Source organism: Callospermophilus lateralis, chromosome 10 (genome assembly GCF_048772815.1).
Source record: "Callospermophilus lateralis isolate mCalLat2 chromosome 10, mCalLat2.hap1, whole genome shotgun sequence".
NCBI lineage: Eukaryota > Metazoa > Chordata > Mammalia > Rodentia > Sciuridae > Callospermophilus > Callospermophilus lateralis.
The window spans coordinates 115,205,407-115,229,208 of record NC_135314.1 but is presented as its reverse complement, the minus strand read 5'-3'; positions in this window follow the sequence as shown (position 1 = coordinate 115,229,208).

Below are 23,802 nucleotides of genomic sequence, written 5' to 3'. Positions count from 1 at the left end.
CCTATTTAAAGCGCTGTCTGCGGCTACGTGTAGAGGCTCACGCAGCGCTGCTGGCTGGAACAGAGGACCTTGTACTTTGGTTTGCGAGTGGGCTGGGAGAGGGGGAGGAGTCCCCCGGAGCCGGGCTGGCGGGCAGCGCCCCCCTCTCCCACGCTCTCGGCTGCCTGCGCGCCAGAACCTTCCACCTCAGCCCCAGAGGCTGAGGGTTTGCTCTTCTTGGACCTGGAGGCTCCCCCGCAGTCAGGGTGACAGCAGATCCGCTGCTAAAATCTTAGCTGAACCCGGTCTTGCCAAGCCCTAAACCATGGAAAGGGTCCCCCGACCCTTTAATTCAGAGGGCCGGCTTCACCACCCTGTAAGGGGAAGACAGTGTTTTTATTTTACTCTGTTAAACAGAAACTTTATTGTCCAGTGAACATCGTACACCGCTAGGGCCCCGAGAGCTGTAGACTCTTTCCAGCAACGAGGCTTGTAAATCCCGTGGAATCAGCGCCCAGCGTGTGTAAGCTGGGGCTGTTTCCTACAAGATCTCCCTCCCGTCCACATGGAAAAATACTCCCGAAGACGTCGTCCAGCGCAGGCTCCTTGCTCCTGGGCACTCCCACATTGCTTCCAGTTTTGACAAATGTCTAACTATGTTCCTTCTTTTCTCTCTTCTCTCACATTTTAGCTAGCCCAGGGTTTAAACTATTGAGGTGAGCAGGGGCCAATGTACAGATGACAGCAAAAGTTTGATAACTTTGCTTCATACGTTCCCTGCCATGGGAGAAAAGAGAATCGAAGTCATAACAGACTAGAATCTTCCACCTAAATCTTCCCCAAACTTGGAAAAACAGACTCTGAAACCAACACCCATTCTAACTCAGAGCTTTTGAGATTAAAACCAAAAAAAAAAAAAAAATATATATATATATATATATATATTAAAAGATATATTCCATTATGATCACATTTTGTCTAAAATCAACATAATATTATAAGATAAACATCAAAGGACAGATTTTAAATCAAGTAGAGGTGTGGAGTTGTAGCTTAGCAGTAGAGCACATGCTAGGCAAACAGGAGGCCCAGTGTTCAATCCCATGGGGGGGGGGGGGTTGGAGAGGATGGGAAGGTGAGGAAAAGAGGAAGAAAAAAGAAAAAAATTAGGAAGTAAAACCTGCTAAGATACCTTGCCTAGGAGTGACATTTTAGAAGAAGAATCATTTCCTGTGCCCATAACTAAGCCAGTTATTACTGTGTTTTGAAGTTCTGATTTTAGATTTTTAAAGGACAAGGAACACTGGAGAAAGTTCAGAGAAGAGTAGAAATAATTATAAGAAATGGAAATTATGACCTGTAACAGAAACGTAATAAGGTTTATTTAGTCTGAAGAAGAAAATGTGGAGAACGGATTCCTTAATAATATCCTTCACCGGGTAGCAAGGGCAGCTGAGAAAACTATCCTCAGAGTCCCAGTATCTTACTAGGAATGGCTGGAGATTTGGCCAAATCTCCATAATTCTACATCTGTCTCTGCTGAATTCCTTGAACTTCACTTTTGATTCCTGAGTTCTCCAGTATCTTGGAGAACATGCATTGGTAGAATCTGGAATTTTGCCTTCCCACACCTCCTCTTTCCCCATGCACAGGTGCACATGTTCTAACTGTAATATGTGCCTGTCATTGCGGGTTACTATGACCTTCCTTTTTCTCTGTTAAGAATCACAAGCTCAGGCCTCCAAGGCTTGTATGTAAAGCAAGTTCTTTGGGGGGATTTTTGAAATAGTCAGATGCTTCAGTGGTCCTCTGAAAGTGCCCAAATTCTGAACCAAATTCTTTCTGCCTTCTTATAAAATTGCCTGCCCAGCCGTCTGTGAAACATTTCTACTTGGATCTTCCATTGGCAGAACCACACTGTATTTAACTCACCAAACAAGAGCCGGTTCCCGGCTTCTTCATCTCTGTTAATGATACTACTCTATCACTCGTCTGACTTCAGACATTTTTATTTTTTGTCTTTTTTCTGTCCCCCACCCCCAGACATTTGCCACATCACACAGCTGGACTCTAAATCCTGTCATTTTTTCCCCTTCACATTTTATCTCTATTTCTCCTTTTCCATTATCACTGTCACCTCACTAACTGATGCACTCTCAAATGTATCCCAGGGTTGCCTCTTGGGTTTTTCTGTAACTGGCAGTTCACCCTGTAGACTATCCCAACCCCCAACACAGTATCACTGCATGAAACAGCTAGATTAATTACATGGATCATACTCAGTTATCCTTTTGATTACTTCACCTCCAAATTCAAAGGTTTCATTAAGTATTTAGAAACAATTCAAATTCCTAGAACTCAAATTCTTTCACTTTAAAACTAAAATCATCTTTTTTCTAGATCCTAGACCCAACCAATCTGGTTTACTTTATTATCTCTCTAAATGTTCGCTGTCATTATTCTCTAGAATCTGGGTAGGAATCAATGTCTTTATTTGACTTCTTCCAGAGGCCAATCCAGAGCCAAGATTCAAGGAATAGCAGTTTGTGGGATTTTAAAGGAAATAATGTTAGCAAGGTAGAGTGGCACAGGAAAGGGAAGATAGCCAGGACTGGAGGCATGTGTAAATCTAATGCAGTGGGCACCTAGAGCTTAGTCCTAAAAAATTGATATACAGATTGTCCTTCAAAAGTAGCTTGCCCAGGGAGCAAGAGAACTAGAATAAATATATATCCCGCCCTAAGACCAATTGGTCGTTGATTTAAGGGCTCAGGTGCACTCGTTAATTCCCAGGCATTCCCAGCCTTCTCTGCTCAAAGGTGTAGCAGCCCTTCTGTGATGTTCTCATCTTGACCATGAGAAGCCAGATTGGCTTGCTGGAAGTGAGGAGGGGGGTAGAGAAATGAGAGTAGCACCAGCAGCAGCTGCTGAGTCCCCAGGCCTTTTTATAAGAGAGACCCAAGGGCCTCTTCTCCTTGCTTCCTCAGACCAGCATCTCCCAAGCTCAGGCGTCACCTCCTACACCACACCTTATTAGAGGATCTTGCCTGACCATAGAGAGGTTAAGCATTCTCCATTATGCTTTCTAAATCCTTTAGCAAGTCTCTCTCCTCTGTGACAGTTTATTAGATACTTCCTTAAATATCAGAGAAAAGGAGAAAAAAAAACCCAAAACTCTCTTTATGGAACATTTACTCGCCAGTGAGGAAAGAGATGATAAAGCTATATGGTAATGAGTTATACCCAGAAAGTGAATCAGGAAATGTAAACAGAAAGGACCATGAAAGAGGGGGTAGGCTGAAACCCTAAGGGCCCTCGGAGGCCCCACTGAGAAGATGGTACTCAAGCAAGGACACAGTGAGAAAAGAGGTGGCTGCACACTGTGGGGGAGCTATGATCCAAGCCGAAGAAACAGGGATAGGCAAGGACCCTGAAGCCAGAATATATCTGGAGTGTTGTAAAAAGGCAAGAGGTCAAGGAGGGTCCAGGGACTGTGGGTAAGAAGAGCAAGGCATGAAGCCCAAGAGGTCAAAGCAGGACAGAGACAGACAGGCGCAAAGATAGTCCTTTACTAACTTTGTCCTTTTCTCTGAATGAACTGAAAACTGTTTGGATAATTGTGAACAGAGTAGGAGCCAACTCTGAAGGAGGGTCTGAAAGGGATCAGATCACATCTGCCAGGTTAGAGGAGGGATGGAAAAATGATACCCAAAGCCTGCAGACCAATCTGAAAGCTAGTGCCATGGCCCAGCCAAGAGATGGTGACATTAACCAGGCTGTAACCATTTCTAGGGAAGTTTGAATGTACAGCCAACAAAATTTGGTGGTTCAAAAGTGGGTGTATGAGGGGAAAAAAAGAATATTTATTCAATGAACATCTGTCGGAGAATGAGCAAATATCCTTAGAGAACACATGTAATAACTATGGGGGTGGACAGGGAGGGAAAAGCTAAATGAAATAGATGAGATGGAAAAACAACTAGACAGGCCAGAATGGACACTCAGAGATAGAAAACCAATTTGGGGAGAGAGAAAAAAAAGTCATGAAAGGAGTTTGACAAAGTCAGAAGCCTGGGAGAAGCTCATTGATCTCTAGCATTAGGAACACAAGCTGAACATCCAAACTTTGGGTAGGAACAGATCTAGAGATGAGGTAGGGTGCGTCCTGTGAAGCACAGCTTTCACTCAGTGACTCTACAGTCTAAATCCAGGGTGCGGCCATTCTAATTTTAGGGTGATCGAGTTGCCACAGGCTGAAGCTGCCCTTTATATATGAGAGGTTTGTAGCATCCTCCGTGGGCCCCAGCAATTTCCTTTTTAAATTCCTCAAGCTGCAATTTGAAGGGAATAATTTACCAGGTGACTATTTCTAGGTTGGACATCCTTTCAAACAAATCCAGTATGAACATGTTAACACAAGAACAGCCAAATAGATTTCTTCATCAAGGAATTCAGTTACTTCTCACAGGAGCATAGGTTTTCCTCTAAGATATTTTACTGCTGTGATTCCCTATTTGTCTTTGGGAAAAAAATAAGCACCCTTTAAACACACACACACACACACACACACACACACACACACATATCCTGGTTTCTCATTTAACACTTCTAGACTAAATATCCCTTTTTCAACCTTGATTATATGTTTTAGCCATCTTAGCATGCTCATCTGGAATTTTTCCTACATAGACGTGAGTTGTGAAATCCTTGTACCTAGGAAAATGATGTCAGATGTAAAACAAAACTCAGCCAAGTTCAAATAAAATGTGCAGGCCAGGATCACACTGAGAGCCAGTTAGTGCACAAGGACTCTAAAGATGATCCTAGCAGACGTTTTTCGATGAGTTGAGAGGATTGGGACAGAACCGTCTGGGCTGTGACTCATCCTCCAGGGTCAGGGGCAGAAGTTTGTGGTGTCTGCATTCAGTCTTTCAAACATGTTTCACTGAAGTTCCACGCTGCCACATATTTGTTGACATAGATAACACCAGAATGGCACTCATTGCGATGAACCACAGCATTCTGTCCACATTTCCTTGTTCAATAATAGTTTCTAATGATTTCTTCTTGGCTCTTTGCTTTAGCAATTTGTCATTGTCCTGTTTGAGTACTGCCTGGAGGGGTGTTCACCCTGAAACTAATGAAGCTCAAGTGTCAGTTAGAGCCCTCTGACTATTAGGAATGGTTAGGAGTGTACAATACCCTGGGTTGAGAAGGAAGCCAAGTTGTAATCAGGAAGAATCATTAAGAATCATTTCTCAAACCACCAATAGAGATCTTATTAAAAAAAAAAAAAAGGGAGACCTGAGTTCCAGGGATCCAGTCAATTATTACGTTTTCTTTTCTTGTGCTAAATAACATACTTTCTCACTATGTTTTATATATATATTTTATCTCTAAAATAGTATACAAATAAAACCCTATTTAAACTTTGGTTGTCCAACTTCTAGAATCTAGAACCAATCCTCTCCATTAGTATTGAGAATATAAGCAGTCTCTGATCAATAATTCTGGACTCAGCCTAGAACTGGACCTTTATTTCTAATAAAGGGAGTGCTACTTAATCCCCCTGTGTCTCAGCACTTTCTTACACATCTTAGCTGAAGTATCTAAGTCACTGTCTTGGATCCCTGTCTGATAGCTTAATTCATCTCAGTCTGAGACCTTTCCTTACCTCTCTGAATTTCCAGAGAATGGAGTCCTGTATTTCTCTGAACCTTTGAACCCTCTCAGGGCCTCCTGTTTTTACCATATCTTACTACCTGCTATTGGGTGTCTCTGGGGCTGATGGGCTACTGGTCAGGTCATCCTTATTCTGGCAAAGCTGGTTATGGCCAACCTGAATTTAAGGAATATTGGTTACTACTATTTGAATTTAACCAGAACACTTTTGAGTTTTAAATAATAGTATATAATGCCACTTGGTGATTTCTCCAAAGGCACAGCCTAGCTGGGAAAATACAAAAATCCATTACGTTAAAAATCATAAATAACTATAATATTTTTTAGAAAACAAGGGAGGATAAAATAATAACTTGTAAAGCTTTGGTCTTATGGAAGTGGACATTTTTTTGAATATATGCCATTAAAGTGCTAACCGTCTTTTCATCCATCATTCCTAAAATCTGGGATGTGCATTCTGTGGCATACACTGAAGGAAATACTTTTGCAATAGAGTTGAAAGGGAGGGGAATTTACTTTAAAGGGTATGCCAAAAGAGAAAATCGGGGCATTGGCCAACCCGCTGTGCCCTGCCAAGTCTGCGTGAACCACCTCAGAAGTCTGTGTGGCCTCCCTGAGTATTCCAGGGTTCCAGAGGCTTGCTTTGCCTCACGTGTAATTTTCTACCTTGCAGGCACAGATCACAATGCACAGAGCTGCTTACTCCTTTTTGAAGTTGGCCCTAATGATCACTCTTTTGCTTACTGCATGTGAACTGGGCTGTGGACTCCCTGTGGGCATTGTATTTCCTAAATTATCTGACATTATCACCCCACCATGCTAGAGTCAGAGGGTAGTCATTTGGTGACTGCCCTCTAATTCATCTTTTACTTAATCACAGTGTTTTTCTTAATCACTGTTGTAGTGTTACTTTTTTAATGTGTGTGGGCTCTCTTATCTTTTTCCAGGCATTAATATAATTCTTTAAAAAAATCACAATTTAGAGATAATTAACATCAGTTTTATGCCAAAATTTAAAAAAAAGAAAAACTGTTTAGGTGCGAAGTTTAATTACTACAAACTGAAAAGAAAAAAAAAAAGATTAGGTATAGACTATAAAAGGCAAAATAATTATTTAAAGTACAAGTATTTAAAAATTACTTTTAAAATTTTTAAATCTGCAAATAAAATATATTATGAAATCAATTACTTTAATGCCTCCTTTGAATTCTTCAGTTTGAAAAATTTAAAATGACATATACTATATTAAATGATTGAAATATTGGAAAAAAATAGCATTATTGCCTCATTCAAAACCAATCAGTTATAATTAGTCTTCGTACAGTGAGATTGTCCAAAATCAATCAACAGTTACCATGCGGCACTATATCAGAGACATTCTTGTGATCCCAAGACCAGTTAGACTCTTCCTTGAAAACCTACATGCATAAGCAAATCACTCTTCTAGATGATGAATTAAATCAAATTGAGTTTTCTAAATCTATAGTATATCTAAATAAAATTTATTAAAGAAAAAAGTAAATGCTGTAAATTTTGCCTACTAGAAGAATTCGAAGATAATTAAGATAATAATTCAAATTATTGTTTCAAGATAATGTTTTTTGTCACTTATTGCATATAATGATAACACTTGTTTGATATTGCTATATAATTAAATAATAAAAGTTGTGGAACTTCTGTTCTTTTGTGTCTTTTTTTTTTTTTTTTGTCTATCCATCTCTTCAAAAACATATAAAACAGACCACTTCAGTTACTTAAAAGAAAAAAAAGTACCAAAAATGTTATTATTTATTGCAAGAATAAAGTATTGAAAGGTCATTTATTAGGGGTTTTGGGGGGAGGGCATTGGTCTTTACTATTGACCATTAGGGTGTGTCACCTAACTTTTATATGCCTCAATTTCTCTCTTACCAAGTTGATTTGCCTTACTAAAGGATCTCTGAAGATACTTCAGCAATTGCAATATGCCATTGTGTTCATCTCAAGTCTTTGACTCAGGCCAACTTGGGTTCTGATCCCTCTACTCTCACTTAGTATCTGGCCCCCTGGGCTGGTTTCTCAGCCTCCTGATTTGATTGAAATTAAATAAAACTTGTTGTGCATGACTACGTGTCCAGGGGTAGGAAAGTCCTCACACATAGTATGTTAGGTCTCTCTCTATCTCTATTTTTCTTTGGTGCCATTGGCTCTTCCCTGTAATGATTTTTAGACTGGTACAAAAAAGTTTGTAGCAGTTCTGACATGATGTTGACAGAAAGTTATCCAGAAAAATAAAAGAAACAGGAATAAACCTGTCTTTACCCAGAAGGTACCCAAAAGACTTGCCCTTGCATTATTGGCCAGAATTAGGTTTCGTGGTTTTTCTTAACCCAATCATGCCAGGGGGAAATGATTACCATTCATGTTTTGCTCATCGGGATCTATTCTTGACCTATCAATGGGGGTCAGCTTTTTCTGAATCACATGGAACAGAGTCAGTTTTGGAAACTTGAAAAAAATCCCTTCAGTCCACTCTCATGCTTTAAATATCAATTTTGGAAGGATAGTAGAATGAAATAGACATTATTATTACTGTGTGTATATATGTGACTGCATGACTGATTCTGCAACCTGCACACTCAGAAAAATGAGAAATTATATCTCATCTGAATCAAATGTATTATATGTCAAGGTCATTGTACTATAATGTGTAACTAATTAACACAAAAAATTTTAAAAATAAATAAAAAATAAATAAATATCAATTTTGGGTTGAATGTTATTTTCATCTGGAACTTTGGATCACTTGTTTCATTGTCACAATGACTTCTGATTAAGTACATATTTTTTCTCTCTCTCTCCTTCCCCCATTAAAATCTTCTGTGTTCTAAAATTTACAGAGACACTATGATACACCTTGAATTAAGTAAATACCGTTGTGCATGCCTAGGTATCCAAGGATGGAAGTGTCCCCAAGAATCATGAGTTAGGTCTCTATATCTATTTTCCTCTGATGCTATTGGCTCTTCTCTGCTGATTCCTTGGCTTTACCAAAATGCTTGCAGCAGTTCTAGAATTTTTTTTAAAGTTGTTGCACTCTTTTTACTCTACTCTCCCTACTGCCTTGGTTCACTAATTTCCTTTTCTTTTATTCTCCTGTTTTCCATTTCTTTTCCTTTTTGTTTCTCTTTCTTAGAAATTCTATTTTGTTTTCTCTTTTTTTGCATAGGGTTGGGGATTAAACTTGCTAAGCAAGTGAGCTAACACTGAGCTACAACCCCAAATCTTTTATAAAAGTCTATAAATTTATCTTCCACTCCAAATGTATGGTGACATAATTTATATCTTAGGGGCTCTATCTTACTTCTGAATATTCATCTTCAAAAGCACCTCATTTATGTATTCCAAATACACCTTCTTTTCCTTTCTCAAAGGTAGTGTTTGTGTATGAAGGAATATCTATTATTTCATGAGTACTCCTTCCTTTGCTTTGGCCACTGTATTTATGTGGAGCTCTACCCCCTGGTTATCCTTGACATTTTGTTCATACATGAATGAGGTGCTCAGAAAGTCACAGAGAGCTTAGAGTGCACTGGTGCTTTTGGTCAACTAGTGATGGAAGTTGGGAGGACCTGAACATTTTGCTTGGGAAAAGTTTCAAATGTCAGTGTCCTTCTTTCCTCTGGAAGCAACCTCTCTAAAGAAGTCTTTCATCTTCTGAGTATTAGAGAGGTATAGCTTTCTCTGACTGTGGTTGCTGGCTCCTAAGGAGGGTGGGGTTGAAGAACAGCATGGGCCTTACTACTCAGTGTGTAGAAATTTGTTTAAGGCTCACATTTTCTGTTTGTTGCCCTCTATTGCACTGGTTTGATGTGAGGTCCTTAGTCCCATAATCTACCCCATCTTCTATAGGGAATAAATATCTGGGTTTGGATTCAAAGCAGGGAGAGATTGCTGTCCAAGCCAGGTGGAAAAAGGGACAAACCTTCCTGTGCAGATTATAAAGCTATCCTTTTCCTTATAGCCCTATTACTTAAATCTTACATTCCAAAGAATTTGATAGGCCAAATCATGAGCCCTTTGCTTAATAAGGGTTGCTTTGTTTAGCTTTGTAAAAACTGTGTATAAATTCGAGTGATCGACATTTTATATATACATTTAAAAAAAAACTATATCATTGAAATGAACTTAGTCATTAAGGAATGATCTTGGAGGCATTAGTATTCCAACAGAAAAAGGGAAGCAGTTAATAATTTTATTTATTCAAGGGACCCCCCGCCCCCCATCGCTGAATCTGCAAAAGACCCCTCCATGTCTGCCCTGCCTGGCATTTTTTGTGTCTCCCTTGCAGTTTCAGAGTGTACTTAGTTCCTCGTGTAAGGTTGTATTTTCGTTTGAGGGAATGACATGCCTGATTCATGTTTGTATCCCTCAAGGCGCTGGCACTGTGCCTTGACAATCACAGATCTGCATTAACTACCCAATGAATGAATGAGAGCATTTACCTTTTCCTCCTTTTTCTGTTACATATAAAGACCTCATTCACTGGTTCCATTTCCTAAACCAGGTTTCAGCAATTGACACATACCTATTTTACATACTATATAGTGATTAATAAAATAAGATATTGACACTCCTTGTGTAATTTTGAACGCAAACGCAAAGTTATTATAATTGCATTTTTCTGTTTTTAATTGCTACTCTCTTTCACTTTGTTATGAAATCTCTACTTCTTCATTTCTTTTGGGCTTTAATGGTGGGAAGCTGGCGTTAGGACAATAATAAAATCATGGTTGTCATAAAGCAGTATTATTCAGGGGAGAGTGACTATTTAGATTTTCATTTCAGTGAGAGCGTTGAGCTGAGCTGTAATTTTTTTTTCCAGAAGAAGTCTCTCATTATTTTAAGCGAAAAATGTCACTTGGTATTTTTATGTTGAGACTTATAAATCTTATACTCCCCCAAACTGGCATTTTCAAAATTATTATTTAAAAATAAATTTGATGTATGATCAAATTTGAAATAATATATAATAAGAACCAAAATGTTTTTATTGAAATAATTCTGTCATTTGGTAATAGAAGTCAATAGGAAACAGAAGGACTTGACTTTTACAAAATTGCCTTACAGAAACTATGAAGCCAGCTCTTGAAATTGCAACTGTTTTATAAAATTGTTTGTTTTCTAATTTTAATAAAATGCATAGCAGTATTTGTTAAAGTCAACTAATTCTTTATAAAGAGCATTCATAACATGATTCTTGATGAATTCCTCAGAAGAAATCCATTTTCTTATAAATTGCTTATTACGCAATGAAATATTTGCTATTTCTCCAAGATGCTGAGTTGTGAGGATTTTTGTTTTGGGTTTTTGTTAGTTTGTTTGGGATTTTTTTTTAATAATAAGTGGTGTGCCTGAAGGTTCAAAGGCACCCAAAAGTTTTTTTTAAAACATCTGCTTGTTTTTCATTGTGTAAATAAGTAAATTTTGTGTGCCTCTCGCAATCACTTTACAATTGACCTAGAAAAAATAAAAAATGAGTACACTATGTTGGATGAAATTTGGAGAATAAGAAGTATTTGAAGAAATAAACTTTAAGTCAATCAACTCTTTTGTATTTTTCAAATAATGCATTTTAAATATCCATCCATTTTCATTTGACCTCACATTTTTAATTTTCATCCAAAGTATGTGCTGATAAGCAACATTCCATTGGGAGTTGAAATCAGAAAAGGGCTTCTGCTGGGGTATGGAGGGAAAGGAGGGGGTTTACCTGGAAAGGATAAGAGGAAGTTTTCCCTGGGAATGGAAGTGTTCTCAATCTTGATTGATGTGGTGTTCATGTAAGTGTATATATTTGATATCTTGAAAGATCTGTTCATTTTAATGCATTTATGTAATTAAACCAAAATAAAATTTCAACTTAGTTTGTGAGGAGGAAGTGATCCAAGGCGAAATGTTTTTAAAAGATCTTTATATATTTATATATAGCCTGTTAGCAAGGACAGATTTGTGGTTCTGACTAACCTACCCTCCTGGACTATTCATGCTGCCCTTTAAAGAAATGCAATGCATTCTGGGTTTTTTAAGTCAATAGATGCAGGTCTCAGGAACTGGATGAAAATATCCTTTATTAAATCATTTTGATGCTTTATTGAATGCCAAATACATTAATTACTTCTCTGTAAAGCTTTGTGCACTGTGTGTATCCTGAGTCCTGGGGATAGAAGGTGTGTTTTCAGTCCTGCTTGGAATGTCCAATCTATCAGAGGACAAAGGTGGAAAAAAAATTCCAAGTGTGTCTAACGTGATGAAACAAGAAACAGAGAAGCACGGAGGGCCTGGGCATGGGCAGGTGTAGAGGGTGACTTAAGGGAAGGCTTTGAGTAAAGATGTTTAAACAAAGGCCTGAAGTGTAAGTAAGATTTGCTGGATGAAGGGAGAATTAAGGAGAGGGTGTTCCTGGGATTTGGAGGTCATAAAGCAGGACAGCAAACACGTACAGCAGACTCTTGGTAAGCAAGGGGCTGTGGGAGAGAAGGTGGCACTAAAGGGGCAGGGTAGATGAGGTAGGCAGGAGAGATCTGCTTTTATATAAATGTCAATTGGAAGTCACCAAAGAGTTTGAAATAACACAGGGACATGATCAGATTGACTGTTGAAAAATAACCTCCCAACTTCCCTGTAGAGAATGAATTGAAGGGATGCTTCCTTTGGATACAAAGATAGTACAGAGGCATTTCTTTTACTTCTTTCCATAAAAGGGAATAGAAAAATGAGAAATCATACCCATAAATAAATAACCCAAAAAACATGCATTAAACTTAAAAAGGGGGGGGGGATAGTATTAAAATAGGATTCTCTTTTTCTCGTGGTAGAAAATGTTTTTAAGGAATAATCTCTTTTCAGTAGTGGTTGTGAGCCTCCGTCACAGCAAGAAGGTTTGGCCCAAAGTCAGGACAGGGAATGCAAGAGAACCAACTCTAACACCTTAAACTATGCAGCAACTCAACACATGTTCCCCTAAAATATTCAGAGAATATTTTAAGGAATAATGATATAACTGTCCTGAGAATGTTTATCATAATTGGAGAGTATCAAAATGCGTCTGTAAATAAAATGTTACATGTGGTATATAAAAATCTATTAAAAATAATGTAGAATGCATACAAGTTAGGAAAGAAAAATAAAAACCAAGTACCGTTTGTTTTCAATGAAGTTTCACATTCAGGATTGATGGACTGAGTCCTTAACTTTTGAAGGAGAATGCATCCTTTATTTATTATTGCAAAAAACAACTTTAATAAAAAGGATTTTTAAAAATTTTATTTTATAGTTGTAGATAGACAGCATGCCTTTATTTTATTTGTTTATTTTTATGTGGTGCTGAGGATCAAACCCAGGACCTCACACTGAGCTACAGCCCCAGTCCCCTAAAAAGGACTTTATAGCATGATTTTTTTTCCATTTATATTTAAAATGATCTGCACACATAATACCAAGTCAATTTATAGACAAAAAAGCAACATAGCACATATTATAAAAAAAAAAAAAAAAACCTTTAAGACTTCTTAGAAGCAGAAGACTTTGTGGATGCCGAATAAAAAAAAATAAATTCTAAGTTAAAAATAGCTTTGTTAAAAGCCTTTTTAATAAGACTCAAATTTAAGATATATAGAGTAAAATTTCAAAACATGGTTATTAAATAATTTAATCATTTTGCAAATTTTCATAAAAGATGTAATATGAAAACTGTAGGTTTTAAAATCCCAACAGTTTGATATTAAGAGCTATTTTAGTCCATAGGGCTAGTATTGATATGTAAGTTTGCATTATTCATCTCTGAGAGAATTACCAAAATCTGCCCAGTGGCATTGTTTACTTTTAGTCTTATGAAGGACAGGGCAGGATAAGAAATTCTACATGTACTGTGCTCCTTGTAAAGACATCCCCAGATTTTGAAATTCCATTACCTAAAACAGCCTGACTAGCAAGTTGTCCAGACAGTGCATGATTTGTGATGGCATTTGTGTATTTAGAAAACTTCACAGTATATTATTTAAACCTAAATTTTATTTACCATTAAGTCAAAAAATTTTACCAAACAGTATAACCACAATATTGGCTCAAATTCAGTAGAGTTTTAATAACACTTTAATAATTCTACAATCAACAGAAACAAATTTTTCTTCAGTCTAAGCTTAATCCAGTGTTATTCTAGGAGAGATCTTAAGCACTGATGTGAGAAGAAGTTCCCCACAAACTTGGCCTTTTGTTTAATGTTAGCATTAATTTTCTTTTTGCAGAGACTTGAGAAAAACGCATGCTAAAAAACATTGAAAAATCACAGAGCAGCGAGTGCTCCTAAGTACATCAGAGTCACCATGGAGACCATTTGAGTCAATGTTACAACCTGGCTGTCCAGTGTTGCTGAGGCTTTCACGTGTCCATCCATAAAAGAGATCTTGTGTGCTCTTTTAGCTGGTTACTTGAGGCAAGTTCTGTTTGGGCTGCCTGACCTTGTGAAGAGGCTGTTGTGGAAGGTGAGGCCCAGGCTTCACGTTGCCCTGAATCGCCACAAGGCTCTTTTAGCACAGTTTGACATCACTGATGCTACCACTAGTCACTTGTGCATTTCAGCAATAAAAAACAGCTGATTGTGAAAGTTAACATGATTTCATAATGATGTATCAAGTCTCCTTTCAGCCTTGGGAAGTGCTGCTTCTGCAGGGAGTTCTCATCAGAACCCATCCCCTCTTACCCCCTGGGCCCTTGACCCACTACAGACCCAAAGCTGCACCAAAACATTTCACCTGCCTCAGATTCTGAACAGCTCCCAGCCAACTTCCTCCAAGGATGCACGTTAGTCCAACTGAACTGTGAATTAAGTTGGTAGAGCATTATATGACATTTTCATGGAATTTCCTGGGAGGGATATGACATCTTTGGATGAGGCAGAGAAGAGTAGAAATCTAACACATAATTTTAGTTTTATCAATGCAATTCTTTTTTTTTTTTTTTGGAGTTTTGGATTCTAATTTCAAAGAGATTTATTATTATTATTATTATCTGTGGGTTTTCAACCTCACAAATGGTATGACATTTGCTCTATACTTTTAGACATGTGCTGACTCAGAAATAGTCACCTTGCTTTTAATCTGTAGTGAACATGAAAAAGAATGTGTTAGTGGATTTTATAGGGTAAAAAATATTTAATTTCTGTTCAGTGTAAGATTCATCTAAGATGTCTAACCCCAAGTTATTGTTGTTGTTATTATTATCACAATATGTGTTATTAGGAATAGAACCCAGGGTGCTCTGCCATGGATCTACATCCTCAGCCCTTTTTGTTTTATATTTTGATACAAAGTCTTGCTTACTTTCCCAGGCTGGCCTGGATCTTGTAATCCTCCTACCTCAGCTTCCCAAGTGGCTGGGATTATAAGTGTGTGCTACCATGTGGCCTGTGAAGGGAAGGTCAACACTTACCAGGAGGAATCTCTGTCTCTAGAACCTCCTGGCACATCTCTGTAACAGTGTTAGGCTGTAAGTCCTGCACCCTGTCTGAGCTCCTCATGTGAGAATCTATGAACTTAAAAAAGTGGTATGGTATTTTGTACCACCAAGTAATTTCTTCCTGGAGCTGCTGAAATATTTGAGAAAAACCTGGGGAAATGGGTAACCCATTTGATTCCTGGGTCATAAAGGAGCAGCCAACTTCAGCCTTTTGCAAGAAGGCTGGCTCAAGGACTGGGGTTGTGGTGCAGTGGCAAAGCACATGCCTCACACAGGTGAGGCACTGGGTTCGATCTTCAGTACCACATAAAAAATAAATAAAAAAACAAAATAATGATATTGTGTCTATTTATAACTAAAAAAATATTTTAAAGGAGGAGGAGGAGGAGGAGGAGGAAAAGGCTGACTCAAGTTCTGTTTTGGTTACTACTGCTGTGTAATAAAATATCCCAGATTTGGTGGTACAATTTACCACACCACTTTTTTAAGTTCATAGATTCTCACCTGAGGACCTCAGACAGGGTGCAGGACTAACAGCCTAACACTGTTTCTCCATTTCTGGGGCATCAGATAGGAAGAATCCAAGGCTAAGGGACACCCACAGAGTGGGTTCTTGGCTCTGATTGTTGGGCTCAGCACTCACGCATCATCCCTCCACTGGCCTTGATCCTGTGCCCTGCGTAGAGCCTCAGCAACTCAGATTTGCACAGCAGCTTAAGGATGCCAGCACGAGCCTTCCCGAAAAAGAAGCTGAAAGGCCACTGCCTTTCATTGTAGCTTCATAAGCCCTGTGTCGTCACTCCGGCCACACCCACCTGGTTTGAAACAGAGAGTCACAAGTCTGCCATATTCAAGGGGAGGGGACATGGACCCCACTGCTTGATAGGAGTAATGTCACAGTTTTGTGTTCCTGTTCCAGAGAAGGAAACAATTCTTCAGAGCTTAAGGTAAAGAACAGTCTAATCCTGTCAGCTGGGCCTCGGGAATGGAGAATGAGCAGGAGAACCAATAGAAGGCTTGGGGAGTCAGAGGTGAAGTGGGATACTTTGGCACATGGCTGGATAAGGCTTCAGAAGGATCCAGGGGACCTTGGAGGCAAACATGGGAATGTATGAAGAGAATGAATGAGAAGAATTGGCAGATGGCGGGGGGGGGGGGGAATACAGTAGAAATTAAGAAAATAAAATCACTTATAACCCAGCCACCTCAGAGTTACCTGAGTTTTCATTTTGATGTGTTTCTTACTAGAAGAATCACATAAGCTGTGGCTGCACATACGTCACAGGGAATGCTGATGATTTATGTGTAGTGTGTGAGAGAGACAGCGTGCACATGTAACAACGTTGCAATCTTACCATATAATCAGCTGTATATCCCATCTCTCAGCTCAAGAATTAGCTGGCTTCTCCTGGGCATCCCACTCAAAAGAGATTTATATTTCAGCTTTATTCACTTTTGCCAAGTTGGCTAAGTTAGTCTTGACTGAATCCCTTTGTGCCTAAGTTTCTCTCTCTGGTGCCAGCAAACTGCCACTGAGTTTTCATCATTATTTATTTTTTTTAAGTATTTACCAATTGGAAAATGACATTTTAGCTCAGAAAAGTACAAAGTCACCAGCCACTCCTGTCCATAAACCTAAGATTCAAAGCCTCAAAAAGCCCATCATAGTTCACCTGTACTTGGTGACATGTGTTCAATATAAATGAATTTTATTTCTTTTCATTTTGAACATGAAATATGCTGTTCAATTATTCTTTTAATTCTTCAAAAAAAATGTAACAGTGTTTTTTAGTTTAGGGCTTGTTCAAAATGTCACATACTCAAACTTAGATGAACCCAAGAGAACATTCTCCTCCAACTCTAAAAAAGGAAATGATTCTGTTTCATAAGAAAAACTTTAGACTAGCTAATCTAGACATATGGAAAGATAGTAGCCATCCACATTTTTTTCCCATTTCATTTACTTTACCACTCAGACTTTGGTGATCTTCCCGTAAGTTTGTGACTCAACTTCACTTCCAGCTGACTTAATGCTTCCATTTAACCAAGGGAAAGGAACAGAATTACTTAACAAATCCACGATGCCCAGTTAGCATGCCAGGAGCCTCAGAAGAGGTTAATCTTGTGGCTTGGCACTTTTCATCTTTTCTTTTTCCTTAAAAAAAAAAAAAAAAAATCAGTTCTTAAGAGTTGGCCTGCTAACCAGACATTTCTTTTATCCCTTGATGGTATTTCTGGGTCAGTTTGCTTTGATAGCTCATGAAAGACTACCCAAGAGACTGGTTACGTTGCTTGTGTGAGGCAAAACACGCTTGGTCTCTGGGCTTCCTTTGTTTCTTTTACCTAGTTAAATGGTTCAGATTTGTAAAACCCAATCTCATCCACATGTATCATTTTATTCAAATTCTTGTAATAATACTGTTATCCAAGCAATTCAGACATTCTGGTTTTAATTTTACAGATGCCATAGTGGAAGAGCACAGAGCTCTTCATGTCCAGCCCAAGTCACTTAGCAAGAGTGACTGCTGGGTTTGAGCCAAGGTCGAAAGCCCACACAGTCTAATGCACAAGTTCCAAGGCCTTACAATGGCAAAAAAGAACACTTATCAGATATGTGCTCCCTAACCCCAATTGAATGTTAAAAACACTTACGATTTAAGTAGTTGTTATTCTCTTATCATGTATTTGTTGTCTCTAATGGCAATTTGTGAGGCTAATGGAAATGTTCAGAAAATGGAGCTGAAATGGAGTTGATGGCAATAAAATCCTTCTTTCCCTTCAGTAAACCATTTATAGGAGTAAACAATATGGTTTATATTTGAAATTGATCCTAAAATCAGCAGTCCAGGAGGTAAGTTTATCCAAATTCCTAATTTAACAGTGATACCCAGCTCACATTTCCACAAGAATAATTAGCAGGATGATATTCGGATAAAAGGTCCTAATAATTGACATACACAGTTACACACACACACACACACACACACACACACACACACCCTTTGGCCAGCGCATCTATGCATTATCTTAATATAGAACCTTATTTGTGTGATTCAGAATAAAGGATTTGCAAAATTGAAGTAGGTTTAATTGATGAAAAGAAGGAAGAATGGAGGGTGGAGTGGAAATTACAGGAGTGAGTTGGGGGGTTATTTCCTTTTATTGAATTGGGTGAAGGGTGCACAGCAAAGACACTGAGCCGGCTGTTAACAGTTTTGAACTCCTAGGGAAGGAAGATGAATAAATAAGAGTGACACGAGTTCTTATAGGGCATGTGCAAGGTGATTCTTCTTTTTCTCCTTGAGTATTTAATCTTTTAAATGTTTCTTTATAGAGAAAATCTGCATTGCTGGTCAGTAATTTTTAGAATAACATGTGTTTTGTTTGAAGGCTTGCCAGATTTTAGAAATAGAAATTGTCAGAAAACAGAAGGATTCTCTCCCACCAATTAAATTTGATTTGATTCAGGAACATTCAGTTAACAATGAATATTTTCCTGTGAGTATAATTAAATGTCAGTATTTCATGGGACATATTTTTTTTTCAAAAATTTGATGTCTGAAATTGACATTTAACTGGTCATCTTTTATTTGATATGGAAATGTGGCCAGGATATGTAAAAATTTAATTTTACTGGCTTATCTGAAGGAGAAAAGTTGTGTGGACACTTTTTGGCCTTAGCAGATTTGCCCAAACTTGGCTGCACATTAGACTTGCCCAAGCCACTTTGAAATCTGAACAGGGTGTGGAGTTTGTTAAAGCATTCCAGGTGAGTTCTGTGTGTCATAGCAAGGAACTGGTGGTTCCTGTCCAGGGGTTCTTAACATGCTCTACACGTAACACCTAGAGGATGTTAAATAGTACTCATGCCTGGATCTCATCTTGGACAACGAAACCAACATCAAAGGGCAGGACCCTTGAAGTAATGCAGCAGCATCTAAAATAAATATGGATGGATACTCTCTATTCTTTCCAGAACTATCCAGGGTTATAACTTTGATCTATGTTTTTTTTTTCTACAAAACTTAGTATAATTTAGCTTACTATACAACTTTCAAGTGTGAAGTTATGGAAATTTGAATAATAAGTCCATCTGAACTCTGGATTCATCTTCATCAACAGCCATTAAAAAACATACAGGCAAAGTATTTTTAACATTTCTAATTGAGAAGTAACTCACACACAGCGAGTACACCAATCTTAAACGAGCAGTTCAATTCTTTTCTTCAGTATTTTATGGACACCTGCGTGTCCACTAGCAAAGGGACATAGATTTCTATCGCTTTAGGAAGTTCCTTCTCATAATGTCATCCTAGTCAGTTGCTCCTCCAAAAAGTGACTGCTCTTCTATCACCATAGATTTGCTTCTCTTGATCTCAAATTTCATAGCAATGGAGTCATCCAGTAGGTATTTTGTTCACTTTGGCTTGTTTCATTCAAGATGATCTCTAATTCCATTTTGGGGTCTCTAATGAGTACAGCTGCTTGAACATTATTGCACATGTTTGGCAAATATAAATCCTTTTCTTTGAGTGTATACCTGAGTGGGATTTCTCCCTTGCAGAATAAGGATATATTTAGTTTTACTAGATACTTTTTCAAAGAGGTTGAAACAATTTATGAGATTTCCAGTTGTTCTGTAGCCTCACAAACAGTTCGTCAGTCTCCACATTAAACTAGGGAAAACGCCTGCAGCTTTCTCACGAAGCACAGGAAGGAGGAACTTCCTACGTGCACTCAACTCACCTGTGTGTTATTTTCACTGTCTTCCCCCACCAACCCCTAAATATGCCACTGCTTTTACTCAGCTGCCAAATAAATCCTCAGTGTGAGTTGGTAAACATAATGTGGTAAGTAAGAAGGCAGAAAGCAAAATCCCACAGATATGTTTTAAATATATAGCTGGTAAAAGAAGAAAAGAGAAAAAAGAAGAAAAACTCATACTGAACATAAACAAGGTATTTTATTTTAAAACTATTTTCTCGTCTTCTGGGAACATGGTAAGATTGCATGCTCTGCTCATTTGAAGTCAATTGCATCTTTATGATTTGCTTGGGCAATAAACCGCAGCTGTAGGTGAAGTAGATTGCTTCTGGGAAGAACATCTGAGTCTGTGAGCTGTGCTGCCCCCTCTCCTCTGCATTAGCACATATCAAGATGGAGTCTCTCCCAGGGTGTGTCCTTGAGTGTGCTGAACAGACACATTCTACTGATGGAGCATCAGACATAGAGTGCAAGCAAAGGACAGATTTTTGTTCTTTTGGGCCATTAAGTCTTTGGGGCTGTTTGTCACCACAACATTACCTAGCTTACCCTGACTGACAATCTTCCCATGTAAGTCTCAACATGCTCCATTGGGAAAATCTGCTGGTGCTGAATCCCAGCATGTCCCTTTGCATGCCACATGTGCTCTCCAGTTTGCAGGAGTATCTGCTAGTCCTAACTCACTGATTGACATTTGCCTGGACTCTCCAGGAATTGGAGTTTGTGTTATGACACTGTGTTCTGAAGTAGGGACAACTACTTGTTAATGGGAAAATCAGGTAGCCTGAAGATTCTATTGGGAAAAAGAAAAAACCAACTAATTTTAAATAGGGGAGTTTGTTCAGTGATCTCTAGTGTCATTCAAGTGAAAAATGATTTTACATCTATTTCTTTATTGAGGTGGGGGTCTAATTACAAAACTTTGGAAATTCTATTACATTTGGGGAAAAATGAATAGAAGAAGTTGTTTTATTTGAGGAGAGACAGAGATGGAAACATAAGACTGGAAACTTCCAGTGTGAGGGATACTTTTTCCTCTTTATAGTCAAGTTCAATTTCAGCAATTTGTCCAATTTTAAGAAAGCACTTGCAAATAACCTAGTATGCTTATACTCTGACAGTAATATGTCCTGGAGAGAAAAACATTTAAAATTTAAAATTAGCTTACTATGTTTAAATAAATTTATCCACTCTTGAATGAATGTGTGGCTTATGGTTTGTATGTTTTTTAAATGAACGCCTGGCTTATGGTTTGTATATTTAAAAAGCACATGTGCTGGGGGATTATTTTTTTATTACTGAGCTTAGTTAGATGCAGGTAACACTCAAGAAGATACATATGTTATTTCTTACATAAAAATTTGTCATTGGACAGTCTGGGAATCTAGTGGCAGCTTTGTGGCAGTACCACTTTATCTAAGAAGTCTGCAACAGGCCACGTGTCCTCTGTCTTGTTCCACCACTCATGGTTTCCATTTTTAAGATCAGCTCCTGCTTCAAGAAAGGTGCCCTAGTGCCAGCCATCATTACGACAGTTGAGTCTTCAGGAAAGCAGATAATAAATCAGAGCAAAAAGATGTGTCAGTTATCTGTGTGTGAATGTGTGTGTGTTGTGTGTGTGGTACTGGGGATTGAACCCAGGGGGTACTTGACTGCTAAGCTACCCTGCAGTCCTTTTATTTATTTTTTTATTGGGGACAAGGTCTCATAAGTGGCTAAAGCTGCCCTTGAGGTTACGATCCTCCCACCTCAGCCTCCTGAGTCAGCAGTGAATCTTTGAAAGAAGTTGCCACACTTCATTTCTACTGGGCCAGCACACTGCGTGTCTCCACACCCAGCTGCAAAGAAACACCATGTGTATACCAGGCTTCATGAAGAGTCAGGGCGGTCGGAATGTATAGTGTTAGGGAAGAAAGGGGAACAGTGTGGAGTAGGCATGCACAACCCCTGCACCATCACTACCCATGATGATTCCTTGTAGAGATAGTGAGTGGCATTAGAGAACCCTCCTGGCCACTATCTGCTCCTCATAGGGAGCAAGGATGACGTTTATAAAACTAATGAACCTGAAAGAAGAAATTGGGCCTGATTAGCTCAGTCTCTCTCTTTTGCTTCTTTCTGGGGAGGTAGCCTGTCTGCAGGAGATCAATATTCCTTGCACATCCGTGTGACAAGCCTGGAGACCAGCTTCCAGCTCTGGTTTCCCACCTCGGCCTGAGACAGAAAGAGTAACTCTGATCCTATACAGTTCTATAGACCAGAGGATATGGCATGTCCTTGAAACATCCTGTTATAATTTGGATATGAGGTGTCTTTGCAGGAATGTTCAGAGATGAAAAGATTAGATTATGAGAATTTAAAACCTAAGCAGTCCATCCTAGTTGGAATGAAATGACTGGGTGGTAACTGTCAGCAGGAGGGGTGGGGCTGGAGTAGGGGGTCACTTGGGGGCTGTCCCAGCCAGGTACCTTTCCCCTGAAGCCTCTTCCCACTTCCTGCTCTCTCTGTTTCCTGGCTGTCATGAATGAAACATCTACCTTCCACCAAACCCTTCCTCCCTGCCTCACCTTGTGCCGGGAGCAATGGACTCAGCCAACCTCTGGAACTGTGTGCCAAAATAAACTTCTTCCTCCTCTAAGTTGTTCTTATCAGATATTTTGGTCACAGTGACACAAAGCTGATGAGCACACAACCTAGTCAGGATAAAAATGACTTTAGCTTCCCTCCTGTGTCCATCTCTCAAATGCTGTTTTTCACACCAACAATAAAGACACATTTTCTCTGAAATTTACAGAGCTATCAATGAAGACAACAGCTTCATTTCTTCCCTGATTTCTATGTCTGGGCAGGTCCTTTGTCCATATCTCAAATAAGTAGCAGGAACACTCCCTGAATGAAACCCACAAAGCATTGTGGAATGGATAGAGATACAAAGACACAGGAAACACAAAGGAAAATGGAACTACTCTAACGACTAGGAAAAATAATCATAAGAAATTCAAGGCGATAAAATAGATGCTGACCATGATTAGGTATATTTTCCTGGATGATTGTCATCTGGTTTGCCGGACTTCTGATTAACCATTTCCATGTCCCCAGACATCTTCTGTCTCTATCTTCTGTCAGGCCTACAGGTGGCAGGCTAGTTCTGTCTGGGAAGAATATTTAATGGTCATGAGCCATAGTTCCCTTTCTCCGCTCAGGTGATGACTTGATTCTGTTTCTGTTTGTCTGATGTTCCTTTTTGAACAGACAACATAGTGGGGGATGTGTGAATATTATTTATTTATTTATTTTCTGTGAAAGACATTCCTAGATTTTCCTGTTTTGAAAAAAAAATATAACTGCCTTTCACACAAAACATCTAAATATATATATTTTAAATTTTGCATTTTTATGATGAAAAGTCATCATTTGCCTTAATAGTTATCTGAAATCAACACTCCTGAGTATTAAAAACCATATCAAAATTTGAAATAAGTTCGCCTCTTTTTTGAAAAACATGTTCACTTTCTCTCCACTAAACTAGACGCTCTGCAAAGCCTGGAGCCACAATGTGAGCCACAGAGTCAAAGCACTGGTTCATGAGAGCCGCGACTGTCGATCCCAGCCAAGGGAAAAACAGATGCAAGGACTTCTTTCCTTTGAAGGAACAAGATGTTCTTTCATGCTACTTAGAAACCATGTTAACAGCTAAGTCTATCAAATCACAGGAAAAATATATTTCATAATTTTTTTTCCAGAATATTGGGATGGACTGTTTCTTCCTAAGTGTCTTCATCCAATGATTAAAAAATTAATTTCCCACTTGGTCATAGGGTAGCTGCATTACCGTTGTTGATATTTGCATTACTTGTCCATGATTGGCACGAACCCTGTAAT